Raw genomic sequence first — 17,626 nt, forward strand, 5'->3', positions numbered from 1 at the left:
ACTGGGAGAGAGTGTGGGAAGCAGTGTGACTCTAGTGGTTTAAGCAATTGGACTGCGAGAAGAAAAGTATGGTCTAGTAGTAAGAGAAACTGGTCACACTTAGAAATACATGTTAAATGTTGACAATTTATGTTGTGTTCTTTTTTATTCTTTTTATTTCCTAGGAGAATCCGTTTCTTTGGTCCTCCAAACCCTTTCATCATGTTTTACAAGTAGAGGCACTCCACCTGTCACCACTTTGGTCTTTATAAAATGAACAGCTTTGAACTACCAGGTTCTTCTGTTTCTATCATTTTGACCCAGAGACTGAGTGACACAGGCTTGTACAGGGACTGGACCTAGACAACGTCACACTTGCAAAATTAATATATTTCAGAATATTTTAAAAATGGCTCTTCAATAAACAAAAAAAACAAACTTAGTAATTTATTACTGTTGTTATTTTATTATTATTATTTTGAGTGCCACCTTCAAACAACTTTTAACCCTTTAATCAGAGCTCTCAGGGAAGGAGGAAAATGCACTCACATACATAAACATGACTGAATTTAAAGCAAAAGAACGACACAAAACGGATTTATTAATATTTCAACTGTTCTGTAATGAATACATGTTGTGTTGAAGTGTTTTATTTTTTTAACATTATTAATTTAGTTTAAAAAACAAAACTGTGCTATCAATAGTAAATTCCTTTAAAATGCCACACACTAAAATATATACTATACAAATAAATATTTTATTGTACCTAAAAACTTAACCTGTACAAAATCTTAACATGTCAACACATACCTGTGCTTCAATGTGAAAAAGGTATTTTAATAAAAAATAAATAAATAAATAGTACACAAAGAGAACTTGAAAACATCACATAAAGAGGCTCCACCTTTCGAAATATAAACAAAGAATGCCAATCCATATAGCTCCATTATCAAAGTCCTGCAGGTGGGGCACATTTACTCTGAAATGTCTGTTGTTTCTCTCAGGAAACAAAGGCTGTGCACTAGTGGTAGCCCTGTATATGAAAGACTTATTTTTATAACTTGCAAAATAAAATATTTTTCTTTTTTTCAATAATGTAGAGTAGGAGATAATAAGCAGGGTATTGACAAGTTTGCTGTAATCAAATATAGTGCTTGAAATGCATGCATTATAGACACAAGACTCATTCTAAAGCCCTTTCACACTGGCATGCTCTACTCAGATCGGAACCTACCTGGGTCAAGACCCAGTGCCATGTGGGTCAGCTACACGATTTCACACTACTTTCATAAAGCAGGGTTGACCTGGGTGACATTGCAAGTGCACAATGCGTGTATCAATGCTTCACCTTCACTCAGAAGTGGCTGTTTGTTACAGCGTCGGCTTACGAACGGGTCAAAGCACATCGACCCACATACTGAGATGGGTTGCTGCAACGCGGGTTAACCTGGGTATGACTCAGGTACGTAGTTTCACATTACGTGGGATTGTGACCAGAGTAGCCAGAACCTAGGTTGGGACCCGGGTAGGAGTGCCAGTTTGAAAGGGCATTTTTACATAAAAAAAGCTAAAAAATGAATCTGAAGGGCTAAATCAATCGTTTTAAAAGAGCTGCATCTTTCCTACATCTCCCCAGGACCGCTGCATTTCTCTGCACTATCCTGCAAGTAAATAGGAGCTGTGCTTGGTAGCCTATACTGTAGATCCGGGTGTTTCAACAGGGGGTACGTGTACCCCTGGGGGTACTTCTTAGGGTCATAGGGGGTATGCAGGATGACTCAGAAATGCAAACGTATAAATGAAAGTAGAAGGAAATAATTATAATGAATTATTTTTTGTAATGGTATTAGATATTATTTCTAAACCACTGTGCATAAATATTTCATTTTGTTAAACAGCTCAAAGGTCAGTAGACTCTATTATAGTTTCAATATGATCATCCATCTGTAAGCATGCGTGATTTCCAGTCAGCTGATTTCCACTCCAATATTGGGGTGGGTGAAGCAGGGGTCTGGTGATCCTGCCTATGGAGAGCGCTCTGTGCTGCTCATGAACTTTGCAGCTTTCAACTTGTCGTATAATTGAATACCTATCAGTGAAGCACAATCTTTCTGCACAAAAGATTCTACAGAAAGTGCAAAGCGACAGAAAGTTATACCAAGTCACTTTGGATCATTGTTATATTGGCTTTAATAAGAAGTTGATCATTGTGGTTATTATAGTTTATCTTGAGGTTCATATTTTCATATGGCACACATAAGTATGCTGAGATGGAAAGTAAACGATAATGTGATAAACATTTACAGTGGAGACTGTTTTGCATTATTTATAATAACTTTGTTGAATAGAAAGCAAATACAAGTGTTTATTCTGTGCATCCAAAATTACTGTTTAGTATTCTGCCCTAAAACATCAAACTGTTGTAACATAAATTGGTAACACTTTATAGTAAGATGTGGCTTATTAATGTTTTTTAATGTTTTATAAATATGCTTAATAACTATGTTATAAAGTGTTAATAAGGCATTATAGATGGTTTATAACTATGCAATAACCATAGATGGAATTACAGTTTTATAAGCGGGACAGTTTTTAGCCACCTACTGTATTTTGGGATGTTTAAACATAATTCCGTCTTTGGCTATTGCTTGTTTATAAACCACTAATAATGCTTTATTAACACTCTGTAACATATTTATTATGCATATCTAATATATATTTCTACAATATTAATAAGCAGCACCTTAATACAAAGTGTTACCCATAAATTATATATTAAATAAATGGGGAAATGTGTGTGGTACCATTCAGTAGAGCTGAAATTGTAAAACGGTGCTTGAGCTGAAACCTCCAGACAGAAGTGGTACAGGTTAAAAAAAGGATTAAAAACCACTGCTGTAGATGAAAGACAGGCCCCTTTTGCTCCCTGGAGACAGAACAAATTATAAATCATATTGTTTCAATAATGTACTGTAGCAGTTAATAAGCAGGATACTGTAAAGAATGCAGTTATCAAAAACAGTGCTGTAAACACATGTATTATACACACACAGATGCACAATGACAATGAGTGTTGGCTAAACCAATAAATATTTAGGGATACATCAATAATTTTAGAAGTAATACACCATTCCCACATCTCCCTCAGCTCTCCAGTACTCTCAACTATCTATTCCGCCAGTAAGCAGGAGCTGTATGAAAAATGTATATAGGAGAAAAGGGATGCAAATGCACTTCAGAAATTTACCAGATTTCTCCTAGTCGGACAAGGATGCTCTTGGTAGCAGCATAAATCTATGAGATTACGATTAAATCACATGTAAGAGTACACCATGATCTTCAAAGACCATGAGATATGTTTTAAACATGCCCGGGTACATTTGGGAGAAGGGTTCATATTTATCTCATAATGCAACATATGGAAATTGTTTGAAGATGGCAGTATGAAAAATGACCTTCAAATTAGCAAAATTGCACAAGCGGGCGTGCATAAGATTCAGTACACATAATGGAAAACAAAGCAGCAGACAAGTTCATTTCTGAAAATATACCAGCCATTAAAGGATAAACACATCCATAATAAATATTTCATTTATGGCCATCACTATAGGTACAATTCCCATCTCATAGACTTGTCCTTTTGTGGTGTTTGGTGTTGCGTTACAGTTCATAATAGGGCAGAGTCACAGACCCCAAACTCAGGTGAAAGAAGTGAAAGGCTAGTGAATTATTATTATTATTATTATTATTATTATTATTATTATTATTATTATTATTATTATTATTCAGCATCCCCTCTAGCCATTATATCTTTAACACAGGACATCTGCTTGCGCCACAGCAGCCCCCTGTAGTGTCAATACAAACTCATGCAGCTTTCTTTGCAGGGGAGAGAATACACTGCCGTGTTCTCTCTCTCACAGTTGCAGAGCTGATTTGCTCAGGGACTGCTCTGCTTCATTCATCACTGAACATTAGATTTGCTCATCTTGGTTGACTCTTATCCACCAGTGGATAAGTTATCTACAGTTTAATAAGCATCGCCGTGGCCAGGCTTGCTCCTGCTGATGTGACAAGCAGGCAATCTTTCAGTGCTGGGAAAGCTCAGTCCTCATACTAGCAATACCGGAGTGATAAACCTTCATTGTCCTCTGTTCCCTTCACACCTTTTAGCAGTAGCAATAATGTTGTTGATCTCTTTTTCTTGTGATGAATATATTTAAATAAAATTGGCACCCATATGCGCTGATCCTGTCTGTCTCTCACACTCCACACGAGAAACACGATACTTCCTTTGATTATACGTCGATCTTCACCAGATTTGTATCATACAGGTCTAGTCTCCTATAGATGTTTGAATTGCATTTGGTTGTAATTTTATAAACTATATACTGTATATTTATAGTTTAACTGCATCATTATATTGAAGGTATAAGGACCCTTGCTATGTCGTGCACTGGCTTTTATGTTGTTTAAATTGAACTTTAATTTGGATATTAAATTTCACTCCAGTGGTCATTCTGCAGTAAGTGACCTACAGCACAGGAAGTTAATAGGCTGGACAAATGTTGCAGGTTGTAATTATCATACCTAAATATTCTTCAATGGCAATGCATCTACAAATAGCAATACAATTATATATATATATATATATATATATATATATATATATATATATATATATATATATATATATATATATATATATATATATATAAACATAATTCATTATAATAATTGCACATTATAATATGTTTGTACCTTTGAATTATGGATTGTAAGCTTCTAATGTTGAATTGCTGAGTCAAGTCACAATAGGTCTGCCTGGTCCCCTACATTTGCATTGGAAGCTCAAAAGAATAAATAATTCATAACGAAATCAGAAATGTGTGAAGTCGGCAAGCACTGTATCCACAGAAGAGCACCTCACAGATGAATGCTTCCTGTTCTTGTTCATGTATTTATTACCAAGTCATCAGTATTAGAACATTCCAGACAACAGACCCAGAAAATGCAAAAGAAAGAATTGCTGCATGCTCAAAGCAGTAAAGCTGATTTTGCCGATAATGAAACATGCTCTCGTCTTAATTCCTTCATTTTAAAACATTAGATCAAGCTCTGATCCGAATCTGATCCTGCTCTGTAGCAAGATCAGATTGTGAGCCGAAACTGAGCTCAGGATCAGAGCTGATGCTTTTAGTGCAAACCCAACACATCACAGGATTAAGATCACTGGACCTGGGATTGGCTAGCCTTAGTACAGCCGCCCCAGGAGTATCTCCACTTAAAATGAACATGACCAAGGAGTCATAAAGCCTCCGAAAGGCATAGTGTTGCACAAGGTTCACGTCTGATTCACTGCCCTTTGAAAAAGGAACTGATTTGGTGATGCAGGGCAGCAGGGTGGACCCCCGTCTCTATAAGGCAATGAAGTGGCTGGGGAGGTGGGGGATATTGTTGCAACTGGGATTGCATCTGCAACAGCCAGATGAGTTTCCCTGGTGTTTAAATAACAAAGTGGGGAGTGATGGAAGGAGGATTCATAATCCCTCCACTGAATCCCAGCCAAGGGTTCAGAAGAGGGTGCATTACTATTGAGCAAAGCTCTTAACCCCCTGATAAAAGGTTTCCACAGTAAAAGCATTGCAAAGTGTTATAAAGCATAGTGAAAGCATGGCAAAGTCCAGAGGGGTATTGCAAAGCAAGTTAAACACATGGGAAACTATGGTGACTATACATGTAAACATAAAACTGCCAAATCACAATGCAGATGTACTGTGTCAAACATATAATGACTAGAGGGGATGCTGAATAATAATAATAATAATAATAATAATAATAATAATAATAATAATAATAATAATAATAATAATAATAATACAACTCTATATAGATGAAGGCCAGTCTTGATAGAAATTGAAGGGGCATTATTAATAAAGACGATACAAATTTTAACTCATTAGTCCTGATTAATGAAAGCCTGCAGGCATCATAATGAGACAGGAGGCTTAACTGCTGCCCACTGCTTGACAGTGCAGGGACGGGGATATGGTAATCAATAATTCCAAAAAAGTCTTAAAGGAAAGGGCTTTTACTGGATGAATCACCCAACAGGCACCAAAATAAATGTTTAATTAATTTTGAACAGGAATATGTGTTTTACAATAGTAAGTAGTTTTTTCATTAAAGCAAAACAACACTTAAAGAAGGGCTTTAAAATTAATGCTTCTTATTAGTAACACACTCACAGCTCCCCTTGTTGTGGTGAAGATCTTTTTCCTGATGTATTTTGTTGTTTTTTTAGCTTCAGTTGAGATGTGCAAGTTCCACGCCACTACAACAAGTGTCAAGAGACCCAGCATTGAATAGATTTTTAATTTAATGTTGCTGAGTGCGTACATATAGTTTTATCTCATTTTGGAATCAATCTTGTATTCATTCAAATCCAAGGATAGAATGACAGGGTCAAAATACGTCATGTTGCTAAGCAAATGCAGAGCTTCATCTCAGAATTCAGCTCTTTATTTATTTATTTTTAATAATTTTCCATTCATTGTTATACAGCATAAACCCTTCTGGGGGCTCATCACCTGTTCGCCCATCCATACTGGGGGAAGAAGTGCACCCCTCCATGAAAGTCCATGTGTATCCTTTTTATATTTAGAGCTGGTTCTTGATGCCCTGTCACTTCCGGAGCTGGGCTCCATTGTTTAGCCTCACTCTCACAGACCCGACTCTGGGATACGATGGGAGTGAGGTTGACATGGGATTGTGAAGACAACAGGAAGCAGCGGACAAAGAGACATGTTTTCAATTTGATTTCTCCAGTCTGGTCATTGAAATGTTACAAACACAATAGCATAGCTTTGACTTGTGAAACAACCCTGCTAAATTGTTTGTTTCTTGTTTTGTTGCATTCGCGCTTTTCCTTTCAAATGGTGAACATTGCAATTAGGGATACAAGTTAGGATAAATCTGACTCGAGGTCTCCTAAGCGAAACGTATCTCATTTTGTAACATTTTTATGGATTTTTCTTTTTCTGCTTTCAAACAAAACTAGTAAAGACTGGTGTATGGGTGTGCGCTCCCTGAGTTTCTTCACAAGAATTGATCCTGGCAAGTTTCCAGTCTTAAATAAAGCAATACAATTCATATACTGTATGGAGCATTTGTCTTGTTTCATAATTGAATAATTATTATTAATATTCTTAATAGTGATGTAGTCATGGCTGTGGTCGTAGTAGTAAATGTTTACATCTGTATAAACCACACAATTTTACAGCCTTATTATTTAGAGTTGTCACACGACCCCTGTAGGATAATAAGACCGCGCTGGGCCACATTGAGTGCACAAAAGCTGTTCAAAGCAAGCAGCAAATTCAGCAGATCAAAATGACATCCAGATTTCAAATTATTTTGATTGATGACGAGGAGAAAGTAAACGCAATAGCCCTTTCAATTATGTTGATCACATGTCTCATAATCTCCCTCCTCACAAGGAATGCATGCCATATACATGCGATCAATTTCTTACAAGAAAACATGGAATGAATGCAGGTAATTAAATCCACATGAATTAACAGGGCTGCATTCAAAAAGAATGATATAAGACCTCCGAGGAAGTGCAGGAGACATCCAGATGTTATTAATCCTGTGAGATCTAGCCAGCATTTACAAGAATTTCAAGGCAGTATTTGAAAGTGTTACCAAAAAGGTATCACATTCAAGAAAGCACAATGACAACTCTGAGAGACAGATTAACACATTAATCATGAATAGTATTAATCAAAAATCTGAACACAAGCCGTAAAGCGGTGAACAACATAAGTATAGGTTATCATAACAATATAGTTAAAGAGAACATTGAAATAGCAGGTAGAAGCCAGTTAAAAATGCTCCCAAAATTACAAATGAGCCTGTCCTGAAGTAAGGCCCATGGCACTTAACGGGTGAATGTGAGAAACCAGAGAAAAATTGATCATTTTCAACTAATTATAACCAGTAAATAAAGACTACCAAACTGTACAAGGCTGTAATTCCATGGCAAGGCTTTGGTGGCACGAACTAGATCTCATGATTTATATGCCACTAAAAACCCTGGCTAATTATTATTATTATTATTATTATTATTATTATTATTATTATTATTATTATTATTATTATTATTGTTGTTGTTCATACCAGTACAAATTATATGTTTCCTTTAACATATCTGCCCAAAGATTATTGGGACATAAATAATGTAATAAACTAAATGATATAACTGACGCATCTAAATAGCCAAGTAACAAGAGGTTTTCCTGCTTGCTAGAGTAAAATGTACCCTGCTCCGTTCAATAGAGACCCGCATCTAATAATGCTAGCATAGTCCTTGGTCTAATATGTAAAATTATTCATTTCTACAATAGGGATACCAAATTATTTTTTCAACTGAAGACTAATAAATCAGAATTTGTAACAGCAGCTATATTACTTTTTCAAAAACCAATACAATATTCTATAACTACTTCGTTTAACAGCATAAACTGTATCTGGATAGTGGATAGAAAAAAAACATGAAACTATTAAACTAGGAAGAGAACATAAATCTATTGGTTTATTATGGGTACTGCATATATATATATATATATATATATATATATATATATATATATATATATATATATATATATATATATATAGATGTGTATTTTTTAATGTATTTTTAATAACAATGCAAGCACTGTAAATTGCAGTTCACATTTTTTAAGATCACATTTTTCCCGTTTCGTAGCCTATATAAATATGTATAAGCAAACATAATGTATTAATGTATTTATATTCTAGAACTATGTACCGTACGTTTAGTTGAATATGCCAGCCTCTAAAACTAAAATTTAACACAGCATTTTAAATGTGCTTTAAGAGTTTGTTACAGTTGCATGTTTGTGTCTTAAAAAGATTTATACATTTTCAAAACTATTTACATACTGTACTCAAAATTTTAATTGTGTTTTCAAAAAAAAAAACAATAAGACTTGCAAGCCCCTACATTAAAAGCATGACTTTCTCTGGTAACTTAATGTTGTGTATTTTTCATATTTTATTCCATATTTTATTTAAATTTTCATTTGTATTGGAAAATGTCAAAATTTGCATTAAACAAACACATGGAATAATCACACAGAATACAATATAAAACACACTACAAATTATATATATATATATATATATATATATATATATATATATATATATATATATATATATATATAAGAGTTATACCCATGCTAACTTCTAATATTTACTTTAGATTTGCATCCCGCAATAGGATGTATAAGAAAGGTAGAACAGTAACATGCTAAATAAATACAAACATCCCTACAGAAAAAATCCACAATGTACAGGACTCCACTGGATAGCTAAACTTTCATTTCTGATACCTGAGTTCACAGAAAACAAATTAGATGCTGTTTAGTGTGCTACTAGATCAGGTCCTAAATGATATTTCACATTCAGTTTCTAAGAATCATCTTTTGGTTGAGGGATTTTAATCTTGAAATGATTGATAGATTAATCAGAGCAGGTAAACAGACGAATATTCGATTAATAACATACCGTATATAAGTCCCTTACGATATGAAATTGTAGTAACACCCCAACAGCAGTTAAAACATCCCCATTAAAATTTGCTCTAAAATACAAGGAAAATCTTTATTCTCTTAAGACACTTTTTACAGTTTTGTATTTAGTATTTACTTCAGGACATGAATACACATTTTTCCATTCAAACTTAATCAACTAAACCCCCTACTCAAAATGCATTACAGAAGCACCTGGTGAAACATCTTGGTCTGTCTTACCTTGCTGTTGTTTAGATGCCTTGGTACCTGTAGAGATGCCCCTGCTATTCCCTCTGGCTCCTGAAGATAAGTCAGTCTCTTTCAAACTGTACTGTAGGATCCCATTGCATTGCGAGCACACTGGAGAGCCACGAGTCTCGGAAAGACAAGGAGAGCTCCACACTCCTCGTGCTACAGCAGGCAGGCTGATACTGAGGAGCCTGTACAACAAGGCAGCAAGGCAAAGCAGGCTCTCTGAGAGCAGCCAGCCCCTTGTGGACAGGGAAGGGATTAGAGAGAGAAGGGGGGGGAGCTCTGGGGATATTAATGACTTTACTTACCGCAATAGAGCATTGACAAAAAGTTTAACCTACAAGTCTTAGATACATTGTCTACAACAGATGGAGCTGTAAAAAATTAATAGATAGATAGATAGATAGATAGATAGATAGATAGATAGATAGATAGATAGATAGATAGATAGATAGTTAGATAGATAGGTAACATTTGAGAAGCATTGTGGCTAGAAATTTAAGAGGAAACAATTATCTATTCAGGGATATCAAGATATTTAGTGATCCAAGTGGTAAAAAGACCAGTACAGGTCTTGTCATAAGTTCTTTTGCATCTGTCTGTCCCAATATAGAAATTGCTGGAGATTATATAAATAAATGGGAGAATATAATTTAATACAAAAAATGAAGCAGTCCCGCAGAGACAATAATATCAGCTTTATTGTATCTAATTTGTACAGAATAATTTGATTGACATGATGGTGATAGTGAGCTCCAAAGCCCTGATGTTTTCTTAGTGGTGGAGCGTGATGGTGCTTGTGACAGACGCCAATGGCCTCTGATCAGCACTCCCCCAGGAAAGCAAAGTGTTTAGTATCAGGAGAAACGGTGACAGTCAATAAGCTGCTGAATAGCTTCAAAAGCCATGTTTTTAACTCTTTCATGCCCTGTGCACATTCCTCCTTGTTCCCTTACTGTTTCTCTATTGACAAAGTCATACCACCTTGCAGACTGTCCACTGTTGCAACACACTTACCAATCTTTCATTTGCATTTGCTTTGATCGTGTCTGGAGTATCCTAAATGCTAGGACTTGACAGCCTTCCTTATTCCTTTCAAATCATGTGACAGTGTGACTTTTCAATGACCCCATCTAAACTACATGTAGACAGAGCAGAGATGGGGCTGACAGAGTTGAAAGGCCACCTGAAGGCTGTTTGCCCCAGCACTTAGGATTCTCCAGACAAGCTTAAAGCCAGGCAAACAAAATAACTCAATACAGGAGCAACAGAACACAAAGCTAGTCTTAAAACATGAAGAGGGGTTATACATATAGAACTTAGTCCTCCTTATTAACTTCACTTACAACGCACACACATTCCCACAATATGAGAGACAAACATTTTATCTGTTTGAATTCCACGTAACAAAGGAGAAAAAACCAGATCCAGTTTTACCAAATGAACAGTAGGTTGTTGAATCTCATTATCAAACATGTATTAACTAGGAATAAATGTTTTAACTGTGTGATGACGTTGACCTCTTTGTACCTTCTGTTCCAGCTGTCATCTCTCACCAGCCCCGTCTTCTTGCAACAAATGAAGCACTCACACGATTGTTTTTCTGTTGAAACTCAAAGTGTTGAATCGGTAAGAAAATAATCCACAGTGTCTAATTCAGCCTTTGTTTATCCCTTACAGAATGAATAGAAAAACCATAAAATAGAAAGGAAAATAAAAAAAAACAATTAAAAAGAGCTGTCGCCCATAGCAAGTACGAAACCTCGAGATTACAGTTGTAATGCTGCGCCTCATTGCTTCTGGAGTTAAACTGGCAGGGCCCAATGCAAAAAATAATAATTTAGCAACTGTTTTTTGGGGAGGGTTAGTGCCTTTGGTGCCTGTAACACTGAAGATGCTGCCACTCCCTTAATAAAACATATGTCACTATTTAGGAATGCAGTATGATGTCAGTCTAAAGTGTGAGAAGGATGATAACAATTTCATCAAATACAAATGCTTAGAAGTCCAGAGGTGCTCTATTAACACCAGCAGAATACGGTCCAACTTCTTGTGTATTTACTATGGTTTGACTAAACTTTTTATTACTATGAAGTTACAGTATGGTGTTGTTTCTTTAAATGTATTACCATCTGCCATTGCTTAGCACAGAAGCATGCAAGCTGTTGTTTGTTCTTTTTTTGTTTTTTTTTAAACAAGATGGGGTTTTATTGTTTCACCCCCTTTCAAAATATTTACCTTTTGTTGCCTTATAGCCTGGAAATATATATATATATATATATATATATATATATATATATATATATATATATATATATATATATATTCATTTATCTACACATCCTAACCCACATCCCAACTTTCAGCTGAAAAAATACTCTAGAAATTTGTAGAAAATGAATTAAAAATAAAAACTGAAATAACTTTGTTGGATAAGTGTCCACCCCCCTTGTAATAGCAATCCTAAATTAGCTCAGGTTTAACCAATCGCCTTCTAAATCACACACCAAGTTAAGTGGCCTCCACCTGTGTTAAATTGTTGTGATTCACATGATTTCAGGATAAATTCAGCAGTTCCCATAGGTTCCCTCTGCTGGGTAGTGCAGTGTAATCTCAAAGCAAAGATTCAGACATGAGCACCAAGGCGCTTTCAAAAGAACCCCGGGACAAAGTTGTTAAAATGCACAGACCAGGGGATGGGTAATATCCCTTGGAGCATGGTCAAGACAATTATTAAGAAGTGGAAGATGTATGGCACAACCAAGACCCTGCCTAGATCATGCCATACCTCCAAACTGGATGACTGAGCAAGAAGGAGACTGATCAGAGAGGCTACCAAGAGGCCAATGGCTACTTTGTAAGAGCTACAGGTTTTTAAGGCCAAGACTGGTCAAAGTGTGCATGTGACAACAATATCCCAAGCACTCCACAAATCTGGCCTGTATGGTAGCAAGAAGGAATCCATTACTCAAGAAAGCCCACCTTGAATCCCGTTTGAAATATGCAAAAAAACACTCAGGAGATTCTGTAGCCATGTGGTAAAAAGTTTAGTGTTCTGACGAAACTAAAATTGAACTTTTTGGCCTAAATGCAAAGCGTTATGTTTGGAGCAAACCCAACACAGCGCATCACTCAAAGAACACCATCCCTACTGTGAAGCATGGTGGTGGCAGCATCATGTTATGTGGATGTTTCTCTTCAGTGGGACTGGGAAACTTGTCAGGATAGAAGGGAAAATGAATGGAGCAATGTACAGAGAAGTCCTTGAGGAAAACCTGTTGCCCTCTGCAAGAAAGCTGAAACTGGGACGGAAGTTCACCTTTCCGCATGACAATGACCCAAAACATACAGCCAAAGCTACACTGGAGTGGCTAAGAAACAGAAAGGTAAATGTCCTTGAGTGGTCCAGTCAGATCCCCGACCTAAATCAAATCGAATATTTGTGGCATGACTTGAAGATTGCTGTACATCAACACTCCCCAAGGAACTTGACAGAGCTTGAACAGTTTTGTAAAGAAGAATGGTCAAATGTTGCCAAATCTAGGTGTGCAAAGTTGGTAGAGACCTATCCCAACAGACTCACAGCTGTAATTGCTGCCAAAGGTGCTTCCACCAAGTATTAACTCAGGCGGGTGGAGACTTATCCAATTATGATCTTTCAGTTTTGTATGTTTAATATATAATTAATATATAATTTAATATATGGTGTGTAGATAAGTGGAAAAGAATCCTCATTTAAACTGAGGCACTGACATAACAAAATGTGAAAAAAGTTCAAGGGGGTGTAGTCTTTCTATAGGAACTGTGTATATGTATGTGTGTGTGTGTGTATCATTGCCCCTTTAAAAATAGATCCGACTCAGACTTGATTTGTATACACAAAATAAATAAACAGAAACAAACACCTAGCTCTACACCTCTACACACCTAACTAAATAAAAGAACTGCCCTAACTAACACGGGGCAGCTAAGCTGTTTTCCCATCAGAAACAAAACTCAGATTACCACACATAAAATTTCACACTACCTTCTTTTACGATTGCACACACAACCAGCCCCAAGCAGACTGACTGCACCCTCTTTAAACCCCCGCACCTGGTACTAATTTGCAATACTTACCAGGTGTCGGTGATAATTAAACAATAAACAAATAACACAGTTAACAAATACCATGACATTAAACAAAATGCGCATATGCCCTCTTTTTTAAGCAGGGAAGAATCCACCATCTCCCTGCTACCTTACAATATATACAGTGCCTTGCAAAAGTATTCAGACCCCTGGCCAATTCTCTCATATTACTGAATTACAAATAGTACATTGAAATTTCGTTCTATTCGATATTTTAGTTTAAAACACTTAAACTCAAAATCAATTATTATAAGGTGACATTGTGTTTTATGTTGGGAAATATTTTTAAGAAAAATAAAAAACTGAAATATCTTGCGTGCATAAGTATTCAACCCCCACACATTAATATTTGGTAGAGCCACCTTTCGCTGTAATAACAGCTTTAAGTCTTTTGGGGTAAGTATATACCAGCTTTGCACACATACTTGGAGTGATTCTGGCCCATTCTTCTTGGCAGATTTGCTCCAGGTTGTTCAGGTTGGATGTACGGCGCTTGTGGACCGCAATTTTCAAATAGTGCCACAGATTCTCAATGGGACTGAGATCAGGACTTTGACTGGGCCACTGTAGGACATTCACATTTTTGTTCTTGAGCCACTCCAATGTTGCATTGGCCTTGCGCTTGGGATTACTGTCCTGCTGAAAGGTGAATTTCCTCCAAAGCTTCGGTTTTTTAGAGGACTGAAGCAGATTCTCTTGTAGTATTTTCCTATATTTGCTCCATCCATTCTTCCTTCAGTTGTAACAAGATGCCTAGTCCCTGCTGATGAGAAGCATCCCCACAGCATGATGCTGCCACCACCATACTTCACTGTAGGGTCTTGAGGCATGGGCAGTGTTAGGTTTGCGCCACACATAGCGCTTTGAGTTTTGGCCAAAAAGGTCTATCTTGGTCTCATCTGACCACAAAACCTTTTCCCACATCGCAGCTGGGTCACTCTCATGCTTTCTGGCAAACTCCAGACATGCTTTCAGATGGTACTTTTTGAGTAACGGCTTCTTTCTTGCCACCCTCCCATACAGGCCAGTGTTATGCAGAGCTCTTGATATGATTGACTGGTGCACCATTACTCCACTCCCAGCCATTGAACTCTGTACCTCCTTCAAAGTAATTCTTGACCTCTCTGTGGCTTCTCTCACAAGTCTCCTTGCTTGAACGCTGAGTTTTGGGGGACGGCCTTTTCTTGGCAGTGCCTGGGTGGTGTGATGCAGCTTCCACTTCATGATTGTTTATCCAACTGTGCTCACTGGGATATACAAACACTTGGATATTATTTTGTACCCTTTCCCTAATCTATGCATTTGTATTACTTTATCTCTAACTTCTGCAGAATGCTCTTTGCTCTTCATTTTCCTTCAGATTCAAAGCCTTATCAATGATCCTTCAACAGTGGGGTTTTTATCCAGAAAATGTGACAGCAACTTTAATGGTTCAAAGGTGGAGGCCAAAGGTAAGGTAATTGTGTCCTCGTTAGGGCAATTTCTTTCATCGATGCGAACTGGGAGCTTCCACAGCACAGGGGTTGAATACTTATGCAAGCAAGATATTTCAGTTTTTTATTTTTCTTAAAAACATTTCCCAACATAAAACCAATGTCACCTTACAATAATTGATTCTGAGTTTCAGTGTTTAAAAATAAAATATCAAACAGAACAAAATTTCAGTGTACCATTTGTAATTCGGTAATATGAGAGAATTGGTCAGGGGTCTGAATACTTTTGCAAGGCACTGTATATATATTTACGCACCAATCCGATCGCGGTGTCAGTGTTCCTCAGTTTCCCACAGACTTTAAAAATCCAGGACCGTAATTCGGGGTCATGTCTGGTCTTGTCATTACCTGCTTTTCTGAGTTTTCCTGACTGACAGGAATATATTATTGCTGGTTTTAAACTTGCTCTCAGAGAGAAACTTCTACTGTTAAAATATGTATTTAGTCCTGCTCAGCATTACAAAACTAAAGACTGAATACTCATCCTCAGTTGAACTTCTTGCACTAGTATAAAATTCCCATATCTTTTTCTTTAAGTGCATTAACCAGCCCATGCTGTAATGTGTTTTTTATTATTTGTTTGTGTTTTTTTTTCAGTCTTTGTTTTCTTCTGTTTTAGCTGTTCCTTACCTATTGTTAGTGTTTACTCTTGCTGGTGCACTTATTTTTTATTTTTCAGATGGACTGCTGTCTTCATTCAGAAAGTTGGTGTTGTACCAGTTATGTGGATTTTCAACCCCAAATATATTAAAGGAATAGAAGAAATGCCACTCATTTTTTGGCAGTGGTTTTGTAACTAATAACAAATAAAATGGCAGTTTGTCATGGAATTTAGAATGTAGTGGTGCGTAGTGATATATTCAGTGTGAAGCGGCTCATTAGTATGCAAGCCATGGTATTTGCTATATATACGCACGATCATCTGATGCTGTTTAACCAATCAGAGGTTGTTATTTTTCCAAGCCGTATATATATATATATATATATATATATATATATATACAGACACAGCTCAAATTTGTTGGTACCCCTCCACAAAAAATGAAGAATGCACAATTTTCTATGAAATTACTTGAAACTGACAAAAGTAATTGGCATCCACCATTGTTTATTCCATATTTAATAGAAATCAGACTTTGCTTTTGATTTTTTATTCAACATAATATTGTAAATAATAAAACAAATGAAAATGGCATGGACAAAAATGATGGGACCGCTAGCCTAATAACCTGTAGAGGCAATCACTGCAATCAAACATTTTCTGTAGCTCTCAATGAGACTTCTGCACCTGTTAACAGGTAGATTGGCCCACTCTTCCTGAGCAAACTGCTCCAGCTGTCTCAGGTTTGATGGGTGCCTTCTCCAGACTGCATGTTTCAGCTCTTTCCATAACTGTTTGGTAGGATTCAGATCAGGACTCATAGAAGGCCACTTCAGAATAGTCCAATGTTTTGTTCTTATCCATTCTTGGGTGCTTTTATCTGTGCATTTTGGGTCATTATCCTGTTGGAGGACCCATGGCCTGCGACTGAGACAGAGCTTTCTGACACTGGGCAGTACGTTTCGCTCCAGAATGGCTTGATAGTCTTGAGATTTCATTGTGCCATGCACAGATTCAAGGCACCCTGTGCCAGGCACAGCAAAGCAGCCCCAAAACATAACCGAGCCTCCTCCATGTTTCACTGTAGGTATGGTGTTCTTTTCTTTGAAAGCTTCATTTTTTCGTCTGTGACTTGCCAAAAAGTTTCAGTTTTGACCCATCTGTCCATTCTCCCAGAAGGATTGTGGCTTGTCAATATGCATTTTAGCAAATTCCAGTCTACCTTTTTTATGTTTTTCTTTCAAAAGTGAAGTCGTCCTGGGTCTTCCTCTATGGAGCCCACTTTCGCTCAAAAAGCGACGGATGGTGCGATCAGAAACTGATGTACCTTCACCTTGGAGTTCAGCTTGCATCTCTATGGCAGTTATCCTTGGTACTTTTTCTACCATTCCCACTATCCTTCTGTTCAATCTGGGGTCGATTTTCCTCTTGCGGCCGCGCCCAGGGAGGTTGCATACAGTTCCATGGACCTTAAACTTTTTAATAATATTTGTTGTCACAGGAACATCAAGCTGCTTGAAGATGGTCTTGTAGCCTTTACCTTTACCATGCTTGTCTATTATTTTCTT

At 36.9% G+C, this 17,626-nt stretch overlaps 1 protein-coding gene across 1 annotated transcript in view; it reads right to left on the bottom strand.

Annotated features, from left to right (window-relative positions):
* The window catches only part of LOC121297780 (cadherin-22-like), a 190,667-nt gene extending 180,683 nt beyond the window's left edge, over window positions 1-9,984 (bottom strand). The window contains exon 1 of the mRNA XM_041224277.1: window positions 9,822-9,984. The gene's annotated coding sequence lies outside the window, so the exon portion shown is untranslated. The remainder of the gene's footprint in view (window positions 1-9,821) is intronic.
* Between the last annotated feature and the right edge of the window lie 7,642 nt (window positions 9,985-17,626).

This window comes from Polyodon spathula, chromosome 23 (genome assembly GCF_017654505.1).
Source record: "Polyodon spathula isolate WHYD16114869_AA chromosome 23, ASM1765450v1, whole genome shotgun sequence".
NCBI classification, from domain to species: domain Eukaryota; kingdom Metazoa; phylum Chordata; class Actinopteri; order Acipenseriformes; family Polyodontidae; genus Polyodon; species Polyodon spathula.